At 43.1% G+C, this 24,736-nt stretch overlaps 1 protein-coding gene across 4 annotated transcripts in view; it reads left to right on the top strand.

Moving 5' to 3' along the window:
• Nucleotides 1-24,736, top strand: part of LOC130293366 (CMP-N-acetylneuraminate-beta-galactosamide-alpha-2,3-sialyltransferase 4-like) — a 180,264-nt gene that overhangs the window by 32,062 nt on the left and 123,466 nt on the right. For 3 of the 4 annotated variants that reach the window (XM_056541966.1, XM_056541968.1, XM_056541969.1), the window contains exons 2-3: nucleotides 5,246-5,630; nucleotides 13,015-13,155. The gene's annotated coding sequence lies outside the window, so the exon portion shown is untranslated. The remainder of the gene's footprint in view (nucleotides 1-5,245; nucleotides 5,631-13,014; nucleotides 13,156-24,736) is intronic. The other variant, XM_056541967.1, reaches the window with a different exon arrangement.

Genomic DNA, 24,736 nt, shown 5'->3' with positions numbered 1-24,736 from the left:
GTGCACAGAGCCCTGCTTGTCCTCAGTGTACAGAGCCCTGCTTGTCCTCAGTGTACAGAGCCCTGCTTGTCCCCAGTGTACAGAGCCCTGCTTGTCCTCAGTGTACAGAGCCCTGCTTGTCATCAGTGTACAGAGCCCTGCTTGTCCTCAGTGCACAGAGCCCTGCTTGTTTTTTTTGCAAATGACAGGTACACTTTAAAGACAAATTCTGCAATTTGTACAACAAAATAGTTCAGTTCATGGGAGTGTGAGAGACGATTTATCTATGATCCAAGAACAATACTTCTCTTTGGCTCCATTTGTTATCATTGCTCAAGTTGCCTTTTATTATTTAAAACAGATAATATATACTCTAGTCACATCAAGAGCTGAATTTATAATTCTACTGGGCTCCTAGATGTCTGTGTAGAGAATGATTTGCTGTTATGGGTTTAAGAAGATATAGGAGAACATTTAGCCAAGAGTAGAGTGACGCAGTTGCCTGTAGTAGTGTATTGTAGGATCTTCGCTGATGATAAGGGATGGTCTGTCACCAAGGGTTGTCAGAATTGTAAATGCAGCTCTGGATGTAACTGGAGAAATGGGGACATGGTAACTAAAGATCAGTGCAGGACAAGTGAAGTGTTGCTTTAAATATTTCTTACTGAATGTGCAGAATATGAATCTAATTATCTGTAATCTGCAGCAGATTATGGGGAAGTTTAGAGAACATATTTCTGTAAATGGAACAAATCTTGTGGTGTAGAGCGAACTGAAGGGCTAATTCATTCTGCATGAAAGTTCGTTTCCGTTGTCAGGAATATAAGAAGAAGAAAAAACTTGTCTTTAGAATTATTCACTTCCTTCTTGAAAATAATAAGGTTTATATTAATAACCCAAAAGCTTTCCGGAGAATCAGTGTGAAAACTTATTTTAAAAGAAAATAAGAAAATACTTATGAGGTTTAATTATCTTATGTTGTCCATTGCCACTCCAATGGACGACTATAACTTGTACAATACTTCCTTCTATGTACAATAATATATCTGTTATAATAGATAATATGTGCAAAAATGTACCTACTATAATACGGCTCCTATATACAAGAATATAACTACTATAATACGGCTCCTATATACAAGAATATAACTACTATAATACGGCTCCTATGTACAAGAATATAACTACTATAATACGGCTCCTATGTACAAGAATATAACTACTATAATACGGCTCCTATGTACAAGAATATAACTACTATAATACTGCCACCTATGTACAAGAATATAACTACTATAATACTGCTCCTATATACAAGAATATAACTACTATAATACTGCCTCCAATATACAAGAATATAACTACTATAATACTGCCTCCTATATACAAGAATATAACTACTATAATACAGCTCCTATATACAAGAATATAACTACTATAATACTGTCTCCTATATACAAGAATATAACTACTATAATACTGCTCCTATATACAAGAATATAATTACTATAATTCTGTCCCTATATACAAGAATATAACTACTATAATACTGCTCCTATATACAAGAATATAACTACTATAATATTGCTCCTATATACAAGAACATAACTACTGTAATACTGCTCCTATATACAAGAATATAACTACTATAATACTGCTCCTATATACAAGAATATAACTACTATAATACTGCTCCTATATACAAGAATATAACTACTATAATACTGCTCCTATATACAAGAATATAACTACTATAATACTGCTCCTATCTACAAGAATATAACTACTATAATACTGCTCCTATGTACAAGAATATAACTACTATAATACTGCTCCTATATACAAGAATATAACTACTATAATACTGCTCCTATATACAAGAATATAACTACTATAATACTGATTCTATGTACAAGAATATAACTACTATAATACTGCTCCTATATACAAGAATATAACTACTATAATACTGCCTCCTATATACAAGAATATAACTACTATAATACTGCTCCTATATACAAGAATATAACTACTATAATATTGCTCCTATATACAAGAATATAACTACTATAATACTGCTCCTATATACAAGAATATAACTACTATGATACTGTCTCCTATATACAAGAATATAACTACTATAATACTGCTCCTATATACAAGAATATAACTACTATAATACTGCTCCTATCTACAAGAATATAACTGCTATAATACTGCTCCTATGTACAAGAATATAACTACTATAATACTGCCCCCTATATACAAGAATATAATTACTATAATACTGCTCCTATATACAAGAATATAACTACTATAATACTGCTCCTATATACAAGAATATAACTACTATAATACTGCTCCTATATACAAGAATATAACTACTATAATACTGCTCCTATATACAAGAATATAACTACTATAATACTGCCTCCTATATACAAGAATATAACTACTATAATACTGCTCCTATATACAAGAATATAACTACTATAATACTGCTCCTATATACAAGAATATAACTACTACAATACTGCCTCCTATATACAAGAATACAACTACTATAATACTGCTCCTATATACAAGAATATAACTACTATAATACTGCCTCCTATATACAAGAATATAACTACTATAATACTGCTCCTGTGTTCAAAAACATAACTGCTATATTACTGTCCCCTGTGTACAAGAATATATCTATGATAATACTGCCCCCCTATGGGGGAGATTTATCAAGATCTGTGCAGAGGAAAAGTGGCGCAGTTGGCTATAGCAACCAATCGTATCGCTTGTGAAAACTGGAAGAAGAAATCTGATTGGTGATTGGTTGCTATGGGCAACTGCACAACTTTCCCTCTACACAGGTTTTAATAAACCCATGTCCAGAAATCAGTTATGTGTAGTACTTGTGTCCAGGGCTCAAATCTCTGCAGGAACGCATGGGAACTGAGTTCCTGCACTTTTTCCACAGCAGGAACACTGTTCCCATTAGCAGGACCCACACTTTTTTTTCCCCAGGACTTGACCCCTGCTTGTGCCTGTCTCCTCTGGGTGTCATCTCTGGGTGACAGCCACTCATTTGCCTTTCTTTGTGGCTGCAGACCAGGACGTGGAGCTGATTTTTTGCAGATTTTCTGTCACAATATGAGTGTAATTCGCCTTCATGTCATTGTCAGGGAGGAGCCGTTTGAGGATCTCTCAGCATAGACATAATATTTAGTCTAATTTTTCCTTACGTTCTATATGGTGTGCACCGGAATCTAAGATTTCTGCAGAAGCTGCGGATGTTTTTGGTAAGGAGGGAGCAGGATACAGCGAGTTCTAAGGGGCTATGACATAGACCAGTGCTCTTCAACCTGCGGACCTCCAGATGTTGCAAAACTACAACTCCCAGCATGCCCGGACAGCCGCTGGCTGTCCGGGCATGCTGGGAGTTGTAGTTTTGCAACATCTGGAGGTCCACAGGTTGAAGACCACTGACATAGACCCTCTCTGCTATTAAGCTATGGTAGCTCTGGAGGTCATCTAAGTGATACTAACTGCACTACTAAATTTGCTATATTTATACATAGATACTGGTTGTATCCATACATAAATGTTATCAGTATCCATGTGCACTCCCCTATCCTTTCTCATTTTTATTAGATTCACCAGGTACTTAAAGCTAACCTGTCATTTCAAATTATTTTTTTTTAAATACTGCCTAGTTTTGGTTATGTAAGCAGAAACTAAAGAAACAACAGCAGCACAGTAAGGAAGGGGTTACACCACGCTGCTGAGAAGCCAAAGGGAAAGAGGATGGGTAGATTACACTGCAGCGCTGTGGACATACAGCAGTAAATACACTGGTATTTACACAAGGGGCAGAGGCCCTGAGATTTATTGGGGGTTAAGAGAGAAGAAGGAAGCCTTGATTTATCTTTTATGCATAGTGTCAATAATCTTCAGCAGGCAGACTGATCCAGCTTGCAGGTACACAGCCCAGGCTCTCTCCCTTTTTTTTTTTTGTCCTGCACAGAGCACATTATAAGCCCCGCCATAAGTTCCTGTGACGTGTCCTGATAAAGCTGTAACTAGAGATAGAATTCCCCGAACAACAGGCAATGGATAGCAGATTGCAGGGAAGGGAGACACCTAGAAGTGGCCAAGACTTTAGAGTGATTTTTCTGGTGTAAGGAGTGATTCTTGGTAAATAAAGTGATTTACGAATATATTATGAAGCGCCTAGGCTATCACAGGGAGGAAAGTTGTTTGAAATGACAGTGACCATGTAAGACTCACCACAGTGGACTGGAACTCAGGAGGTAGTAGATCCGCAATACCATGGTAGTCTGAAGCTGGAGATGTAGTGGACCTGTGTGGCAGATGACGCGGGCCATGCCAGGGAGCGGAGTCTAAGGTGCCGCTGGTTTTCACCAGAGCCCGCCGCAAAGCGGGATGGACTTGCTGCAGCAGGCGGCACCCAGGTTTCTACCCCTTGCACGAATCGACCACACAGGCAGCTGAGGTGAAGCGTCGCACAGAAGGGATAGATAGGGCGTTGTCAGGCTAGCAAGAGGTCTGGGCAGGCATCACAGGAGCGTAGGCAGTAGGGTAGCAGAAGGTCAATAGGCAGGCGGCTAGGAACACGGACAGGTCACGGAATGCAAGGTCTGATACACGGCAAGGAACTCGGAATACTGCTTTCTCTCAGGCACAAAGGCAAACAAAGATCCGGCAAGGGCAAGAGGGAGGAACAGGAACTTAAAACTGAGGTACAGCTGAAAACTAATTATGGGCGCACTGGCCCTTTAAATTTCAAAGCTCCGGCATGTGCGCTCCCTAGGAGGCGAGGGCACGCGCGCCGGAGCTCAGGAGCAAAGGCAGGGGACAGAGGTAAGTGACAGGCTGGGACTTGCATGCGGGCACATCCCACGATGCGAATCCCAGCCCCGCCGGTGCCTGACAGAGACGGGGAGATGCGCTCACGACCGGTATGTCCGGCCAGAGCGCAGAGTATAAGAGACCATTTAACCTGAAACACTTCTGTTTGTAGATCAGACATGTCAGAAGTTGTGATCAGTACGGCCATGGCTGCTAAGACCCCAGGTGATAGTATGAAGGGACAGAATCGATCCTCAGAGTACAGACTGAGTGTCCTAGACTTTTACTGTGTCCGTACACCTCCCGCTCGCCTGGTGTCTGGCTATAGTCAGTGTTCAGGACAATATAGCTGCTTATGTTGTGTAATGTATACAGTATTAATTGTGTATATTTCCTTCAGGTTTATACGTGGTGGAAATTGACCCTCCATTCTGCAAAACATTTCAGCTCTGCGAACTTTCTGTAGAACCTAGAACATTACAACCACTGATCCATCAAGAACCATTCCATTGCCTCATCTAGGCCGAAGCCTCCCCACCATGGCTCCTCTTTTACACAATATTAGAACGAATGTCTGCAGCCAAGGACTGCACTGTGTTTAATATGGATTCTGGACCCAACACAACGTCACAAGTACAGTGATCTCTCTGGAATTATAATACTGGGCCCCGGGGGCCATCAAACCTACACAATTACCTGTCATCCCAAGAACAAAGCAACTGGACTCTAGAACCTGTACTAGACCTGAACCTCTTGAACAATCTCTCCATAAGGAACCAGATAAGGTAACTGCTCCTTTAGATACATTAAAGGGGTATTCCAGACAAAAACTTTTTTTTATATATCAACTGGCTCCGGAAAGTTAAACAGATTTGTAAATTACTTCTATTAAAAAATCTTAATCCTTCCAATAGTTATTAGCTTCTGAAGTTGAATTGCTGTTTTCTGTCTAACTGCTTTCTGATGACTCACGTCCCGGGAGCTGTCCAGCTCCTATGGGGATATTCTCCCATCATGCACAGCTCCCGGGATGTGACATCATCATTGAGCAGTTAGACAGAAAACTTCAGAAGCTAATAACTATTGGAAGGATTGAGATTTTTTAATAGAAGTAATTTACAAATCTGTTTAACTTTCCGGAGCCAGTTGATATATAAAAAAAAGTTTTTGCCTGGAATACCCCTTTAACGCTCTGAGTACTGAACTTGGCAAGGTTTGGCACCCCATAGAAAATGAACGGCGGGCCACCCACACATGGTGCACTTTGTTCATTCTGGAAACAATTTTGTCCCCATTCTCGAAAACAAAGAGGGTCCCGGCGGTCGGAGCCCCAAGCAATTAGCTTGTCATCGCTAATGCTGTGGATAGGGGCTAACGACTTCTGATAAGAATTCCCTCTTTAAAGAAACACTCCCTTTTTTGTTAGAATGATTTCCTCCAATATTAAGCTGATCAGAGGGCACTGTGGTTGGGAGAAAAAAGCAAAGGGTTCGGCACTGTATCCTTAAAAGGGGTACTCCAGTGGAAAACATTTTTTTTTAAATCAACTGGTGCCAGAGAGTTAAACAGATTTGTAAATGGCTTCTATTTAAAAATCGTAATCCTTCCAGTACTTATCATCTGCTGTATGATCCACAGGAAGTTCTTTTCTTTTTGAATTTCTTTTCTGTCTGACCACAGTGCTCTCTGCTGACACCTCTGTCCATGTCAGGAACAGTCCAGCAGAGGTTTTCTATGGGAATTTGCTCCTACTCTGGACAGTTCCTAAAATGGACAGAGGTGTCAGCAGAGAGCACTGGGGTCAGACAGAAAAGAAGTCCAAAAAGAAAAGAACTTCCTGTGGATCATACAGCAGCTGATAAGTACTGGAAGGGTTAAGATTTTTAAATTGAAGTAATTTACAAATCTGTTTAACTTTCTGGCACCAGTTGATTAAAAATGTTTTCCACTGGAGTACCCCTCTAAAGGAGAACTCTAGCCAAAACTAACTTAACCCCTATCCACAAGATAGGGGATAAGTAGCTGGTCACTAGGGGTTCCGACTGCTGGGATCCCCCTGCAATCTCCGGAATGGGTCCCGGCTCTCAGTGAGGGGTGCATGCTGCAGACGGCACAAGCTCCCTTCATTTCTATGGGAGTGCCGAAAAGACCCGAGTGCAGCATCGGGCATCACCAGTTCTTCCACAGAAATGGATTGAGTGCATGCCGTCCACCGGTAGACAACACGTGCTCCTTCACTGACAGCCGGAGTCCCGTTTCAGAGATTGCGATCTTCCCAGCGGTCAGATTCTCCACGATCACTTACGTATCCCCTATCTTGTGTATAAGTTGGTTTTGGTTGGAGTTCTACTTTATTCATCACTGTTGTTGGTTCCTCCAATGATCAGCTGTAATCTGTGCAGTAAGGGTTTATTTTCCTGCAGCGTCACCACAGGGAAATAAAAGGATTACATATTGCCCATTAAAATGAATACACTGTGTGTATTGCATGCATAGGCTGGGTCCTCTAGGGGGAGACACTCTTGGTAGTCTGTCTCTTAGGATATTTAATGGACAGGCCCTTTTAGGTTATCCTTCACATGTCTCCTGTAAGGTTTCCACATTTCCCTCTATAGTACCATCTACCCCCCCTCCCCCCACAAAGCTGTAATAGTAGACTCTGTACAATGTGAACCGCTTCCAGGGCGGTGGTGATAGCAGAACACATGGGATTTACTGACAACTTCTCCCTAGGGATCAGCTGATCATCTCTGAGCTATTAGATCTGCAGCCCAGGAAAGGTTTGCGGTCTGGGTCATGTGCCGGCAGTAATGGGGAACCATTCATGAGACCATGATCCCTGCGGTGAAGAGTAATTAAAATGAAGTGAGAAAAACACTAAGGGTCACCCCTCACCACATGACCCAATCCAACCAGGACATTATTACATCTACATCATTTATCTACATCATCTGTGTGATGAGGTTGGGAAATAATTCAGGTCGCTAATGGTGAAGGTCCCTAAGATTAATCATTTAACGAAGAGTCCACAAGAGGGGTTCTTTAAGGTTACTTTATATTTAATATTGTGTGAAGATGATAAATACTGGACGTCCAGAAGAGCATGAGAGCTAAACAGGTACAATGTAGATCATAGATCCCTGGTGATTATACAATGTAGATCATAGATCCCTTGTGTTTATACAATGTAGATCATAGATCCCTTGTGTTTATACAATGTAGATCATAAATGCAGATCATAGATCCCTGGAGATTATACAATGTATATCATTGATCCCTGGAGATTATACAATGTAGATCATTGGTCCCTGGAGATTATACAATGTAGATCATAAATGCAGATCATAGATCCCTGGGGATTATACAATGTAGATCATAAATGCAGATCATAGATCCCTGGAGATTATACAATGTAGATCATAGATCCCTGGAGATTATACAATGTAGATCATAAATGCAGATCATAGATCCCTGGAGATTATACAATGTAGATCATAGATCCCTGGAGATTATACAATGTAGATCATAAATGCAGATCATAGATCCCTGGTGATTATACAATGTAGATCATAGATCTCTTGTGTTTGTACAATGTAGATCAGTAGATCATAGATTTCTGGTGATTATACAATGTAGATCATAGATGTAAATCATAGATCTCTTGTGTTTATACAATGTAGATCATTGATCCCTGGAGATTATACAATGTAGATCATAGATCTCTTGTGTTTGCACAATGTAGATCAGTAGATCATACATTTCTGGTGATTATACAATGTAGATCATAGATCCCTGGGGATTATACAATGTAGATCATAGATCTACATAGTATAAACACCAGGGATCTATTATCTACATTGTATAATCACCAGGGATCTATGATCTACATTGTATAAACACCAGGGATCTATAATCTACATTGTATAAACACAAGAGATCTATGATTTACATTGTAGATCATAGATCTCTTGTGTTTATATAATGTAGATCATCGATTTCTCGTGTTTATACAATGGAGATCACAGATCTCTGGTTATTACACAATGTAGATCACAGATCTCTAGACATTATACATTTTAGATAATAGATCTATAGACATTATACATTTTAGATAATAGATCTCTGTTCATTATACATTTTAGATTATAGACTTTACACATTTTAGATCATAGCTCTCTGGTGACCGTACAATGTAAATAGAAGATCTCTGGTGACCGTACAATGTAGACGGTAGATCTTTGGTGATGGTACAATGTAGATGGTAGATCTTTGGTGACCGTACAATGTAAATAGAAGATCTCTGGTGACCGTACAATGTAGACGGTAGATCTTTGGTGACCGTACAATGTAGACGGTAGATCTTTGGTGACCGTACAATGTAAATAGAAGATCTCTGGTGACCGTACAATGTAGACGGTAGATCTTTGGTGACTCTACAATGTAGACGGCAGATCTTTGGTGATGGTACAATGTAGACGGTAGATCTTTGGTGATGGTACAATGTAGACGGTAGATCTTTGGTGATGGTACAATGTAGGCGGTAGATCTTTGGTGACCGTACAATGTAGACGGTAGATCTTTGGTGACCGCACAATGTAGACGGTAGATCTTTGGTGATGGTACAATGTAGACGGTAGATCTTTGGTGATGGTACAATGTAGACGGTAGATCTTTGGCGATGGTACAATGTAGACGGTAGATCTTTGGTGACCGTACAATGTAGACGGTAGATCTTTGGTGACCGTACAATGTAGACGGTAGATCTTTGGTGATGGTACAATGTAGATGGTAGATCTTTGGTGACCGTACAATGTAGACGGTAGATCTTTGGTGACCGTACAATGTAGACGGTAGATCTTTGGTGACCGTACAATGTAGACGGTAGATCTTTGGTGATGGTACAATGTAGATGGTAGATCTTTGGTGACCGTACAATGTAGACGGTAGATCTTTGGTGACCGTACAATGTAGACGGTAGATCTTTGGTGACCGTACAATGTAGACGGTAGATCTTTGGTGACCGTACAATGTAGACGGTAGATCTTTGGTGAAGGTACAATGTAGACGGTAGATCTTTGGTGACCGTACAATGTAGACGGTAGATCTTTGGTGACCGTAAAATGTAGACGGTAGATCTTTGGTGACCGTACAATGTAGACGGTAGATCTTTGGTGACCGTACAATGTAGACGGTAGATCTTTGGTGACCGTACAATGTAGACGGTAGATCTTTGGTGACCGTACAATGTAGACGGTAGATCTTTGGTGACCGTACAATGTAGACGGTAGATCTTTGGTGACCGTACAATGTAGACGGTAGATCTTTGGTGATGGTACAATGTAGACGGCAGATCTTTGGTGACCGTACAATGTAGACGGTAGATCTTTGGTGGTGGTACAATGTAGACGGCAGATCTTTGGTGACCGTACAATGTAGACGGTAGATCTTTGGTGACCGTACAATGTAGACGCTAGATCTTTGGTGATGGTACAATGTAGACAGTAGATCTTTGGTGACCGTACAATTTAGATGGTAGATTTTTGGTGACCGTGCAATGTAGAGGGTAGATCTTTGGTGATGGTACAATGTAGACGGCAGATCTTTGGTGATGGTACAATGTAGACGCTAGATCTTTGGTGATGGTACAATGTAGACAGTAGATCTTTGGTGACCGTACAATTTAGATGGTAGATCTTTGGTGACCGTACAATGTAGACGCTAGATCTTTGGTGATGGTACAATGTAGACGCTAGATCTTTGGTGACCGTACAATGTAGACGGTAGATCTTTGGTGACCGTACAATGTAGATCACAGACCTGGTTGAGCATGTAATGTAAATCATAGATCTTGTGACCACATGTTGTAGATTTCAGATCCTTAGATCTAGTATGTGAGGGATCTGCAGGGATTATTTCGCTATCTTTCCTGTCTACAGGGGTAATATAAACTGTATATAATGCTCTGTCCCGCTCCTTTGTATATAGCTCGCAGTCTGGTGCGCACTGCCAGCGCCGTGTAACCTGATCACATGGCAGACAGATGCCAGCAGCGTCTCTCTCCCACACACAGCTCGGCTGGCATAACACGACGTCCTTGAAGAATTCCTGCATTTTGTATCTAACCAAAGCCCAATTTAGGAAATGATCCTGACGGAGACTTTCCAAGCCGTCTGCACTTTCATTGCCTGAAATAAATGTCATTGCGCCAGTTTTCATCACTGAGGGTGAAATCATCCCCGGAGCGGCTGTAACCGCCTGTCTACCAGTGAAAAACAGAGAATTGGGAAATCTGATTTATATGTTATATAGAGAACGAACACCAAAGGGAAAGATAGAAGAGGTGCTCTGTACCCCAACCTCATCACTAAGTTATGCGCCATCCCTTTAAATCAGTGTTCCCCAACCAGGGCGCCTCCAGCTGTTGCAAAACTACAACTCCCAGCATGTTCGGACAGCCTTTGGCTGTCCGAGCATGCTGGGAGTTGTAGTTTTGCAACAGCTGGAGGCGCCCTGGTTGGGAAAAACTGCTTTACAGCCTTTTTGTGCACTTTATATTTACTATAAACTTTTCTATTACTTTTCCACACTTCAGCAGAGACATAACTTGAGAGGTGCCGGATTATCAGGACTGCCCCCTTTAAAGGGGTACTCAGGTGGAAAACTTTTTTTTAAATCAACTGGTGCCAGAAAGTTAAACACATTTGTAAATTACTTCTATTAAAAAATATCTTAATCCTTCCAGTACTTATTAGCTACTGTATACTACCGAGAAAATTCTTTTCTTTTTGGATTTCTTTTCTGTTTGACCACAGTGCTCTCTGCTGACACCTCTGTCCAATTTGGGAACTGTCCAGTTCCTGACATGGTCAGAGGTGTCAGCAGAAAGCACTGTTGTCAGACAGAAAATAAATTCACACATTTCTGTTTCATACAGCAGCTAATAAGTACTGGAAGGATCAAAAATTTGGACAGACAGAAAAGAAATCCAAAAAGAAAAGAATTTCCTCTTTAGAATACAGCCATTAATAAGTACTGGAAGGATTAAGATTTTTTAATAGAAGTAGTCTACAAATCTGTTTAATTTTCCGGCGCCAGTTGATTTAAGAAAAAAAAGTTTCCCACCGGAATACCCCTTTAAAGGTAAAAAAATGTTTTCAAATCAACTGGTGCAAGAACGTTAAACAGATTTGTAAATCACTTCTATTTAAAAATCTTAACCTTCCAGTACTTATCAGCTGCTGCATACTACGGATATACTACAGAGAAATTTGTGATTTCTTTCCAGTCTGACCACAGTGCTCTCTGCTGACACCTCTGTCCGTGTCAGGAACTGTCCAGAGCAGGAGAGGTTTGCTATGAGGAAATGATTCTAATCTGGACAGTTCCTGACACGGACAGAGATGTTATCAGAGAGCACTGTTGTCAGACAGAAAATAAATTCACAAATTTCTCTGTTTTATACAGTAGCTGATAAGTACTGGAAGGATAAAAAAAATTTAATAGAAGTAATTTACAAATCTGTTTAACTCTCAGGCACCAGTTGATTTGAAAACATTTGTTTTCTACTTGTTTCCACCGGAGTTCCCCTTTAAGGACAATCTCCTTTCACTGCAGTTATCAGATGCGCCTGTAGGTGGCGGTGTTTCCTCTTTGATTTCTGTAGCACAGTGTTCCCTCTCCTGCGGCTCTCCAGCTGGGGCAAAACTGCAACTCCCATCATGACCTGAAAGGCAGAGGCTGCAACGGCTATGATGGCAGTTGTAGTTTTGTATGTACACCCCTCTGTCACCCATGTACACCCCTCTGTCACCCATGTACACTCCTCTACACCCCCAACACCCCTCTGTCACCCATGTACACCCCTCTGTCACCCATGTACACCCCTCTGTCACCCATGTACACCCCTCTGTCACCCATGTACACTCCTCTACACCCCCAACACCCATCTGTCACCCATGTACACTCCTCTACACCCCCAACACCCATCTGTCAACCATGTACACCCATCTACACCCTTCTCTTACCCATGTACACCCCTCCACACACCTGTCACCCATGTACACCCTTCTGATCCCCTCTGTTACCCCTTTACACCTATACGCCCCTGTATTCCCCCTCACTTGTAAAAGGGGAATCTGGAGGCTGATGCCTAATAGGTTTGTTTTGCAGGTTTAAAGGAGAAGTATTGTGGCTGGAAGAAATTGTCATGATGGCCCGGACCAGATGGAGCAAAGAGGGGGACGACGCAGATTTTTGAAGACGTATCTTGTGAGTTGCTGTATAAAGCAGCTGTAATCTACATACCCACAGGTAAATAGATATTGTGATATTGTGCATTGTGGGCGTTTATTTTTTTATTTTTTTTTATTTTCAACTTCGGTAGGGGTTCCCCGAACCAAAAAAGGTTGGGAAACACTGGCGTAAACAGTCCCTGGAATATTATATAGAACAAAGTTCTTAGAACAAAGAATGTGCAAATAGTTCCTGAGGTAAGAAAGTGCAAAAGTTTCTCCCTCAAGATATAATGTTGACCACTCACTTGTTGTGCCACAGATTTGGATTTTCACCTGAGATTAGTATCTAAAGAATACCTGTCACTAAATAAACTGTTCTAAACTTACTCAGGCTATGTTCCCTAACTACTCCTAACAACCCCCCTGCCCTTAAACATTTTTTAAGAGCTTTAAAAAGCTCTGTATCTTACATCTTTTCCTGTTCACATAGTGTGAGCTGCCGGCAAGAGGATGTGGGCGTGCCCCAGCAGGCGCTACGTCACTGAAGCCTGCTAAGGGGACTGCTTCCTCCCTCACTTTGCCGAGGAGAGAAGGGGGGTGGGCGGAGGAAGTGAGCCCACATTTACAGAGCCCCCCTTGTCCTCGGTGTACAGAGCCCCGCTTGTCCTCAGTGTACAGAGCCCTGCTTGTCCTCGGTGTACAGAGCCCCGCTTGTCCTCGGTGTACAGAGCCCCGCTTGTCCTCAGTGTACAGAGCCCTGCTTGTCCTCAGTGTACAGAGCCCTGCTTGTCCTCGGTGTACAGAGCCCCGCTTGTCCTCGGTGTACAGAGCCCCGCTTGTCCTCAGTGTACAGAGCCCCGCTTGTCCTCAGTGTACAGAGCCCCGCTTGTCCTCAGTGTACAGAGCCCCGCTTGTCCTCAGTGTACAGAGCCCCGCTTGTCCTCAGTGTACAGAGCCCCGCTTGTCCTCAGTGTACAGAGTCCCGCTTGTCCTCAGTGTACAGAGTCCTGCTTGTCCTCAGTGTACAGAGTCCTGCTTGTCCTCAGTGTACAGAGCCCCGCTTGTCTTCAGTGTACAGAGCCCTGCTTGTCCTCAGTGTACAGAGCCCTGCTTGTCCTCAGTGCACAGAGCCCTGCTTGTCCTCAGTGTACAGAGCATTGCTTGTCCTCAGTGTACAGAGCCCTGCTTGTCCTCAGTGTACAGAACCCTGCTTGTCCTCAGTGTACACAGCCCTGCTTGTCCTCAGTGTACAGAGCCCTGCTTGTCCTCAGTGTACAGAGCCCTGCTTGTCCTCAGTGTTCAGAGCCCTGCGGGGTTTGCGAGTGAGCACAGCGCTACCGTCTATCTGATTGACAGACAGGGAGCTGCGTTGAGCTGGTCACGTGCTCAGCCAGCGGTCTGCGATTTCGGACTCACTGCCAGGCCGACGTGAGTCCGAAATCAATCAATGCAAAAGCTTGCGTCCAGGGACTCCTAGGGAGACCCCTAGTGGCCACATTTTCAAAATGTAAACAGACATAAAAGGAAGCTTTTTTTTTTTTTTTTTTTTTTTTTAGAAAATCCTATTAGAAAGTTGTTTAATATGGAATGATTTATAACATATATAAAAATGTATGATGACAGGTACTCTTTAATACTAGACTCCTACTAAACATTATATTTTTCACTGGTTCTGAAAAGGTATAGATAGTGGACTTACCAACATGAGATTGACACACATGTTACAACTTTTGAAGCTCTTTCTTTGGTTGTGCGCATTTTCATAAACAAGGTGACTCTTTAAGGTGGTCCGGAGCTATCATAGGCTATCCATCGCTACCAGTCCTGTGCCACGGGGCCCATTGGCTTATAGCATCTTCTCCCTGCAACTATAGAGTGTTGAGAACACCTCGGGGCCCCACCGTAGGGACAAAACAAGAAACAGACACCTCCTGTTGTGAAAAATTTAGCCAAGGTATCCCCTTGAATTACAGGTGCACTTCATGCACGCCAGAAGACAGCAAGGACAACATAGAGCAATTAGAGAGAAGAAAATCCATTCTGACTAAGACATTATACACAGTGGGGGAGATTTATCAAAACCTGTGCAGAGGAAGAGTGGGGCAGCTGCCCATAGCAACCAATCAGATTGCTTCAATCAGAAGCAATCTGATTGGTTGCTATGGGCAACTGCACCACTCTTCCTCTGCACAGGTTTTGATAAATCTCCCCCAGTATGTATATAGCACAGCCCTAACATAAACAGTATATATTTATCTGCATGCATGGACTGGGGCACTCATATATACATACCAATTAGCAAACAACAATTCTCACCTAAGACAATTTTATAATATAGACCAGTGTTTCCCAAACGCGGTCCTCAAGCACCCCCCAACAGGTCATGTTTTCAGGATTTCCTTAGTCTTTCACAGGTGATATCATTGTGTTGATGCCGGATTCACTGACCATAATTATATCAACTGTGAAAGACTAAGGGAATCCAGAAAACATGGCCTGTTGGGGGTGCTTGAGGACCACGTTTGGGAAACACTGATATAGACGATTATACACCATATACACAATTCTCTTGTAAAGCATAATGATAAGCAGTTCTGGGGCATTGCACTTAATGTCCTACGCTGTTTAGGTGTTCACAAACTGGAACTGCAGCAACAGGCCCATACGCCAAAGACTGGAACAAACTGTTGGTAGGCTTTATTGTGGCCTACATCATTTTTTGGTATAGTTCATAGTTCGGATACTTGCATCCCATCAATGGTTGTCGCCACTCCTTCTGGGTTGGGACAGGAATTTTGCATCTCTTCCTATAGAACCCTCTGGCAGATTAGAAGTATTAGTCCATGACACTCTTGACAAGTTGGAATGGGACACACTGGGACTGATGGTGACCACCATTTGCACTGAGGCGCCTTGTAGCACTGGGGCTGGTGGTGCTACAGCATCTGCTCCCTCAACTTGTTCCTCTGGTGGAGGTGACTGGGTCCTAGGCGGTTATGCAGCAAGCCTAGGTAGTGTCAGAGAAGATGGCGGTCATACACTGGGGTTTCTTCCATGCAGTTGCCTTAGGGGTTAACAGTTAATGAAGTTCAGAGGCCCAATCCTTAGAGGGGAAATAAACAAATGGGAGCTGAGTAGGGTTTTTGGGTCGGGTCACCGCAGCCTCCCACTCTCCTCTGGAACTTTGTATAGGTGTATACTCAACAATCTTCCCAATCTCAAGGTTGTGTAAGTGTGGGGGTAGGAAGTCCCTTTTCACCGCCCTCCTATTGACCAGTATGGCGCCCCCATGGTGACAGTCCATCAATGTCCCGAATCCCTGGACTCAAACTTAACAACAGTGGCTCATCGCCATTCTAAGGGGGTTCACCAGGTCTGGGGTGCTCAAGCATAAACATGTAAACATGCTCTAGGAAATTGGTGTCAGTCTGCTGTTGCTGACGTACCTCTGGTGGGAGCTGTCGCTGGCGGGGTTCAGCTCGCTTCGCCTCTCGGATCTCCTGGATGATGGCCGTGATGCAGGCCTCTCGCTCCACTTTTGGAGTCAGGCCTGAGGGTGCTCTTTTACCGGTAGGGGCAGCATGGCCCGGAAGACCGCTAGCTCATTGCCAAATACCCACCGCGGCAACAGGAGTGACTTGGGTGACTTCTTGATAGCAACAAATAACACAGTCTGTAGTCACGGCTTTCACAGACAATATGGCCGACTATACACTTCTTTTCTCCCCCTCTATTTCCACAGAGCCTCTTGTAATAAACAGTTGTAAGTACAAAGTACTATGCAGCAGAAATAGCTTATAAACTGTTGCACGCTTGTGTGCTCTTTGCAGTATAGATGCAATTTAGACTAGGGGGTTTCTCTGTGGGTAAGGCACACACCTGAATCCTGTTTGTGATGCCAAGTTTTGTGGTGACACTGGGGTGCAAGATATGTTTGTCAAATCGTGACGCCAGGGCACTGTTAACCTACATGGTCCGAGGTGGAGACAGCTTCTCCTGGGCCAGGCGCAGGGCAATAAACACACCGATGCCAGGTTATGGATAACTGTCTTTTTACTGAGGCAGGAGCAGATGGTTCAATACTCGCAGTACAGAGCAGAGTAGAAGGGATGCAGTGTAACCCGTAGGAGCCCTGGGGCCTTGCTGGGACTTATGGTGCTTTCCACCCACTTGACTTGCTATTAAATATGACAGACTTGAGACTTGGAGATATCCCACGCTTACTAGGGTTCTGCTAAGGGCCAATTCAGGGCCGTATTTAATTTTGATTGGACCCTGGGAAAGCAATTTTTTGGGGGTAGGGCTGCACGATATGGGAAATAAGTGCGATTGCTATTATGGAGGTAAATATTGCGATTTCGATATATGATTCCGATATAACAAACAAATGGTGAAATCCCCCCCATTTCATATAGCCAATAACCTCATTTTATAATATTGGCTATAGGAAATGAGGGGGAACAGCTTTATGAGGTGGAATGCCTATATGAGGAGAATGTCTATATGAGGGGCATGGCTATATGAGGGGGGAATACAGGCTATAGGGAAGGGAACGGCTATATTAGGGGGGATGTTGGCTATATGAGGTGGCTCAGTTATATGAGGGGAATGGCTATATGAGGGTGAAAATAGGCTATATGAGGAAAATGTCTTTATGGGGGGGCAGCTATATGAGGGGAACATAGACTAAAGGAGTGAAAATGGCTATATAAGGGGGAGATTCGATTAGGATTGCGATATATCGTGCAGGCCTAGCATGGGGCTAAAGGGCTAGCTGCTTTGGGCCCCCAGGAATGACAGGGCCCAGGGCAGCTGCCCCTTTTGCCCCGTGTTAAAGACAGCCCTGACCCAATTTACTGACACCGCCAGGGTATGAACTCACTAACTCCTGTGCGGGGAACACCAGTAGAATGGCCGGGCTGATTTGATAAGAGATTTTCTTAAGGCTTCTTTTGGAATCATCTCACACTTCTTCCGACTCCTTTCCACACTGAAGCTCACATGGCGCTCTGCACACAGCAGAAACTGAAACTAAAACTGAATAGCTTCTCCCCCCCCCCCTACACTATATATAGGGCAATTTGGGGGTTCCCATTGGGAAATCAGGGTCACATGGGTACTCTCCTTACAGATATCCAGAACATTCCTTAAAGATATAGTGCAACATAAAATTGCACTATTAATTAATATTAATTAACAGAACAAATATTACAAGGAATATCACAGCATCACCTGAGCAGCAGGGCCCATCACAGGCACCTGAAGCAATGTTTACCTGACAGGACACACTCCAGTACTGGGACACCACAATCTGGTGCCTTTCTTTTACAGCCAGCAGAAAGTTTCTTTTTTAGCATTTTGCTCTACAGCATCTCTTCTGTGGGATCAGACTAGACAGGAAAACCTTCACTTCATTCAGACCATTCAGGGTCTGTAGAACAGTTTAAAGGGGTACTCTGGTGGAAAACATTTTTTTTTTAAATCAACTGGTGCCAGAAAGTGAAACAGATTTGTAAATGACTTCTATTAAAAAATCTTTACCCTTCCAGTACTTTTTAGCAGCTGTATGCTACAGAGGAAATTGTTTTCTTTTTGAATTTCTTTTTTGTCTTGTCCACAGTGCTCTCTGCTGACACCTGAAGCCCGTATCAGGAACTGTCCAGAGCAGGAGAAAATCCCCATAGCAAACCTATGCTGCTCTGGACAGTTCCTGACACGGACAGAGGTGTCAGCAGAGAGCACTGTGGACAAGACAAAAAAGAAATTCAAAATTCAAAAAGAAAACAATTTCCTCTGTAGCATACAGCTGCTAAAAAGTACTGGAAGGGTAAAGATTTTTTAATAGAAGTAATTTACAAATCTGTTTCACTTTCTGGCAACAGTTGATGTTTTCCACGGGGGTCCCGCCGCTCCCACAGCTGTCACGCCCCCTCACATAGGCTTGCATTCAGGGGGCGGAGCCGTGACATCACTATGCTCCGTCCCCGTGATCGCCAGTAATCAGACCCCGATCGAACACGCTCTGGGGACTGATTCAAACTGGGTGCTGCGTGCAAGATCACGGGGGTCCCCAGTGGCGGGACCCCCGCGATCAGGCATCTTATCCCCTATCCTTTGGATAGGGGATAAGATGTCTTAGCGCCAGAGTACCCCTTTAATGGCTGGTTAAAGTAATAATATCCTGGATATTTGCTCTGCTCAGCTCTGCTATTCCAGCTACTAGGTGCCAGTGACGTCAGGAGACCACAAGCCTGATCACAGGATGTGGTGATGCTGCGGCACCGGTCTGGATGGTATGAAAACATGAAGTGCGGGGACCTCACATCAGTCTTTTCTTGTGTCTGGAAATGATACAAGAATCTTCTGGGATCCAAATCATCAGTGTGATAAGATTTACACCCAGCACCGTCCATCGCCTCCCATAATCTACAAACCGTAATAGACATAAGCAGGTCGCCTACTTATTGATGGGCTCCCAATCTGGGCCCTCCTCTGTATCCCCTAATCCATGGTAGCAAAGTATTTTAGTCATATAGGGATGAGCAGTGCGGCCCAAGGCTCCAGCTGGGATTGAGGCATGATGTCATCAGAGCTCGCCCATCAGGGTGCGGCGCTAGAAAAATATCACATTTATTTATCTGCCAGAGATTTAATATGGGGATTAACCATTGCTCACCCTGTTCTTCACCACCAATTCCCATTTCCTCATTAAAGGGGTACTCTCGTGGAAAACTTTTTTTTTTTTTTTTTTTTTTTTTTAAATCAACTGGTGCCAGAAAGTTAAACAGATTTGTAAATCACCTCTATTAAAAAATCTAAATCCTTCCAGTACTTTTTAGGGGCTGTATACTAAAGAGAAATCCAAAAAAAGAAATGCATTTCCTGTGATGTCCTGACCACAGTGCTCTCTGCTGACCTCTGCTGTCCATTTTAAGAACTGTCCAAAGCAGGAGAAATTCCCCATAGCAAACAGATGCTGCTCTGGACAGTTCCTAAAATGGACAGCAGAGGTCAGCGGAGAGCACTGTGGTCATGACATCAGAGGAAATGCATTTCTTTTTTGGATTTCTCTTTAGTATACAGCCCCTAAAAAGTACTGGAAGGAATAAGATGTTTTAATAGAAGTGATTTACAAATCTGTTTAACTTTCTGGCACCAGCTGATTTAAAAAAAAAAAAAAAAAAAAAAAAAAAAAGTTTTCCACGGGAGTACTCCTTTAACCCCTTAACCTCATTAATTACAAAAACGCCACTTCTTGGCTTGCGAGGCCCGTAAGGGCCTCGCAAGCCAAGAAGTGGTGTATTTTTAATTTTTACACAACCATAAAAAAAAATTTTCCTTCAATTTATTTATTTATTTTTAATCAATTAATTAATTTATTATAATTTTTTTTTTTTGCAAGACGATTTATACTCTCCAGGGGACAGCCTTCGGCTATCCTGGCATGCTGAGAGTTGTAGTTTTGCAACAGCTGGAGGCACACTCATTGGGAAACACTGCCTACCCTGTTGATAGAGGGTAACTTCTTGAAAGGGAAATGTGCCTTTAGCTTTATTCTACAGATTGTTATAATAGTAAATATGTATTTTTTTTTTTTTTTAGCACCTGAACATGAAAACTTTTTTCTTTTTGTGTAAACCCAATGGTATGGGGGCTTGTTTTTTTTATTTTTTTTATTATGCTGGATGAGTTGCAGTTTTTATTGGTACCACTTAGGCTAGGTTTCCTGAACTGAACGGGCCTGTTTGTCCATGGTCCATTGGTCCTGCCGTAAAGCACATTACTAAATGCTGTTAAAAAGCTCAGGCAAGATGTCAGCCCCTGTATTATTGTACAAAATAACATTAAAGGGGTACTCCGGCCCTAAGACATCTTATCCCCTATCCAAAGGCCGTCACGCCCCCTCTCATAGAATTGCATAACGGGGCGGGGCATGATGTCACACGGGGGGGGGCGGAGTCATGATGTCACAATACTCCAAGCCCGTGGTCGGCACCTGGCAGTTTGTGAGCTGGCAGCGCGGCTTGCAGCTCAAAGAGGTGGGTGCCGAATGCAAGATCAGACATCTTATCCCCTATCCATTTTTTAATCAATGTATATTACAAATGTACATATAATGCTATTTTCTACATTATATAAAAAGTTTTTGATAATGACAGGTACACTTTAAAGCTACTACCCAAACTGAAAAGAAAAGAATCAACACCTGGTAACTTTTAACATCTGGACAATAGTTAATAGTATAAGTGAATATTTTTTGTGAGTTTTGCCCCTTTTTATAGCCGTCTCCACTGTTACATATTTCCGATCCCATGGTGCCATTTTTTGGTGCCTGTTTGCCCCTTGTTCTCCAGTTTTGTTTGCTGAGATTTAGAGCTGTTTTTTGCATACAAAAGTCGCACAAAAAGTCACATCTGTGTCTAAGCAATTTTTTGTGTGACTTTTGGCTGTAAGCAAAAATCTACAAAAGAACTTACCAAAAAAAATTTCAGTTTTCACTTTGCAGTGGTCAGGGATTTATCGCGCAAAAGTCGCAACCGCCTCCAAAGCAGCGTAAATGTAAGCCAGCCCGGACCTGGCTTACAAAACTTTCTTTGGAGAGCGGGATTTCATATTTTCTGCCGGGAGCCGAAACAATGGCTCCTGCAGGAAATATGAAGTCACGTCCCCCCCACCGCCGCCTATTTTTGCCTCGCCGCCACTCGCAGTAGCAGCCCCCGCTCCACATCTCCTCGCTCTCGCCGGCTAAAAGACTACAACTCCCAGCATGCCCTAACAGTAAGGACATGCCTGGAGTTGTAGTTGCAACGGCTGGTAGTTGCGGGTGGTCGGGGAGCGGAGCCCCCCTGCTTATTGCCAACACCCCCCCCTCCCCAGACAATTTCCAACACCCCGAATTGCCAACACCCACACCCCGGCCGCTCTCCTCCCATGTGTATAATGTCCCCCTCACCGGCGCCTATTTTTGCCTCGCCGCCGCTGCTCGCAGCAGCCCCCGCTCCAGATCCAGGAGTACAACTCCCAGCTTGCCCTGTCAGTGAGGACATTCTGGGAGTTGTAGTTGTAACAGCTGGTAGTTGCGGGCGGGTGGCTGGCGAGTGGAGCTGGCCAGCTGCAAGGAATATGAAACTACACTGTAACTTCATATTTCACCACCTGAGCTGTAATTGCCGGGTTGGTCTCAGCCAATTACAGCTCACCCTGGTAAATATGAAGTTACAGTGTAGTTTCATATTCCTTGCAGCCGGCCAGCTTCGCTCCACGGCCACCCGCCTGCAACTAGTGTTGAGCGCGAATATTTGAAATGCTAATTTTTACCGCAAATATCGGCATTTCACGAATATTTAGAATATAGTGATATATATTCGTAATGACTAGAGATGAGCAAATGAAATCGGACAAAGTCAAATTTGTTCCAAATTACATGAAAATTTTGATTCGGACAGAATTTCTGGATTAGCAGCACCCACTGCAACCGTCCTGTATAATGTATAGATGCGAGCGGCTTTCTCATGCGCTGGCATCTCTGCAATAGATAGGACGATCACATCAAATGTCAGGAGTGACACCTGCTGTGATCTGTCCTTAACTGCAGGTACTACTACTGCCAACATGGAGCACACTCTGCTCCATGCTGGGAGCTGTAGTACCTGCATTAATAGACAGATCGCAGCGGATGTCACTTCTGAAACCTGTTAGAGTGTGCTGCGATCATCCTGTAAAATGTATAGATGCGGGCGGCTGGCCGGACACTCTTCTCTCATCCCACTGTAGTATGAGTATATGCCGTATATATACCTATTATTCATATTTCCCGCAGAGAGCTGTGATTGGCTGAAACCATCTGGCCAATCACAGCTCTCTGCGGGAAATATGAATAAGTGATGTGAATTCTATGGCCGGCCGGAGTATAGTATAGTGATGGGAGTGCAGGAGAAAGCTGCTCCATCTCTGCAATAGATAGGATGAATGCATCAGGTGTCAGGAGTGACACCCGGGGCGATCTGTCTATTAGTACAAGTACTACAGCTCCTGTCATGGAACAGTGTGTTCCATGCTGGGAGTAGTAGTACTACCTAAAAAATTTAAAACAATAGAGAAAAAAAAAGTGAAACACACACACACTTTATTAAACACAATATTAAAATACATTGCGAATAAAAAATGTAAATATGTATCAAAAATAGTTTTTTTTTACATCTAAATGGCCCCTTTCTACATTTTTATTATTGTCTGCTCCATTTTTATGTCCCTGCCCACCCACATAAATTGATGCCTGTTTAAAAATTAACATAATTTTTGTCTTTCAATTTTTGGGAGCACGCAGGGCCCAGAAAATTCAGCGCTCAATATTTAAAATGAATTAGTGCATTTCCTAATTTTTCATTCACTTTACTCTTTTAGCCCCATTTATTAAATTTTTTTGGGCATTCAGATGTGCTGCCATGAATAATTGCAGGGGTCAGAGACGAGCCAAGGACAGGGACATCAGTAATATGTGTAATACAGTAGGCAAAAAAAGGCTGAGTTTCCCTAATCTACCAAAAATCCATACATTTACAGAGGTCTTCTATCAGAAATTAAAGATACTTCAAATTGTAATTTGCAGAGGCAGATGGCCGGGACAATAATGTATGCATATATTTAATGTAATTGTGAAGGATGATGCCATTGTAATTATACAGTATGAGCTGGTTTTAAATGACAAATTACTGCAAAACTCTTTTTGTAATTCCAATGTCTCTGCATATGCAGAAAGACATGGATGGGAGCTATAATTTCAGTAGGATGGAAAGGACATTTTCGTTGCTGTAAACTGTAGAAGACAATATGTAATCATGGATGTGGGATTGCCTTTTTATATATGTGAAAAATCTTTAAATTTTTGTGTAGGGGATGATGGGAGTTGTAATTTTTTAATTCCAGTTGTCGTGGCACGTGGTAGTGGCATACTACAGGCGGTGGGTGTATGGGGGGGGGGGCAGCGGGTGATAGATGCAGGTGGACAGGCGGTGGGGAGCGGAGCCAACTAGGAACCTTGAATATAATACTACAACATTGTCGTTTCATATTTCCCGCCTGCCCGGGGAGCGGAGCAGATGTCACCTGCACGCACCACACAACTACAACTCCCAGCATGTCCTTACTGGGATTTTTAGTCATGTAGCGCAGGTGACAAGCGCTTCGTTCCCCGGCCGGCTCACAGGAATATGAAACTATGGCACTGTAGTTTAATTTTTCCCTCCTGAAGCTGTGATTGGTTGAGACCCCTAGGCCAATCACAGCTCTGGGTGGGGAATATGAAATGACAATACCATAGTATTATATTCAAGGTTCCCAGCAGGCCAGCTCCGCTCCCCACCGCCCGCATCTATCACCCGCTGCCCCCGCATACACCCACCACCCGCAGTATGCCACCACCACGCGGCCCCCCATATACCACCCGCCGCCCGCATATACCACCCACTGCCCGGCCGCATTTAACACCCACCAGCTAGCTACTGAAAGACTACAACTCCCAGCATGTCCTCACTGTAAGGGCATGCTGGGAGTTGTAATTTTACAACAGCGGGTAGTGGGTGGTATATGCGGGCAGCCAGTGATAGATGCAGGTGGACAGCGGGTGTTAGATGCGGGCGGGACTTTACAGGACTTTT

Source organism: Hyla sarda, chromosome 10 (assembly GCF_029499605.1).
Source record: "Hyla sarda isolate aHylSar1 chromosome 10, aHylSar1.hap1, whole genome shotgun sequence".
Lineage (NCBI taxonomy): Eukaryota > Metazoa > Chordata > Amphibia > Anura > Hylidae > Hyla > Hyla sarda.
Note: the sequence above shows the minus strand (reverse complement) of the source record. Positions and strands in the feature narration are given on the sequence as shown.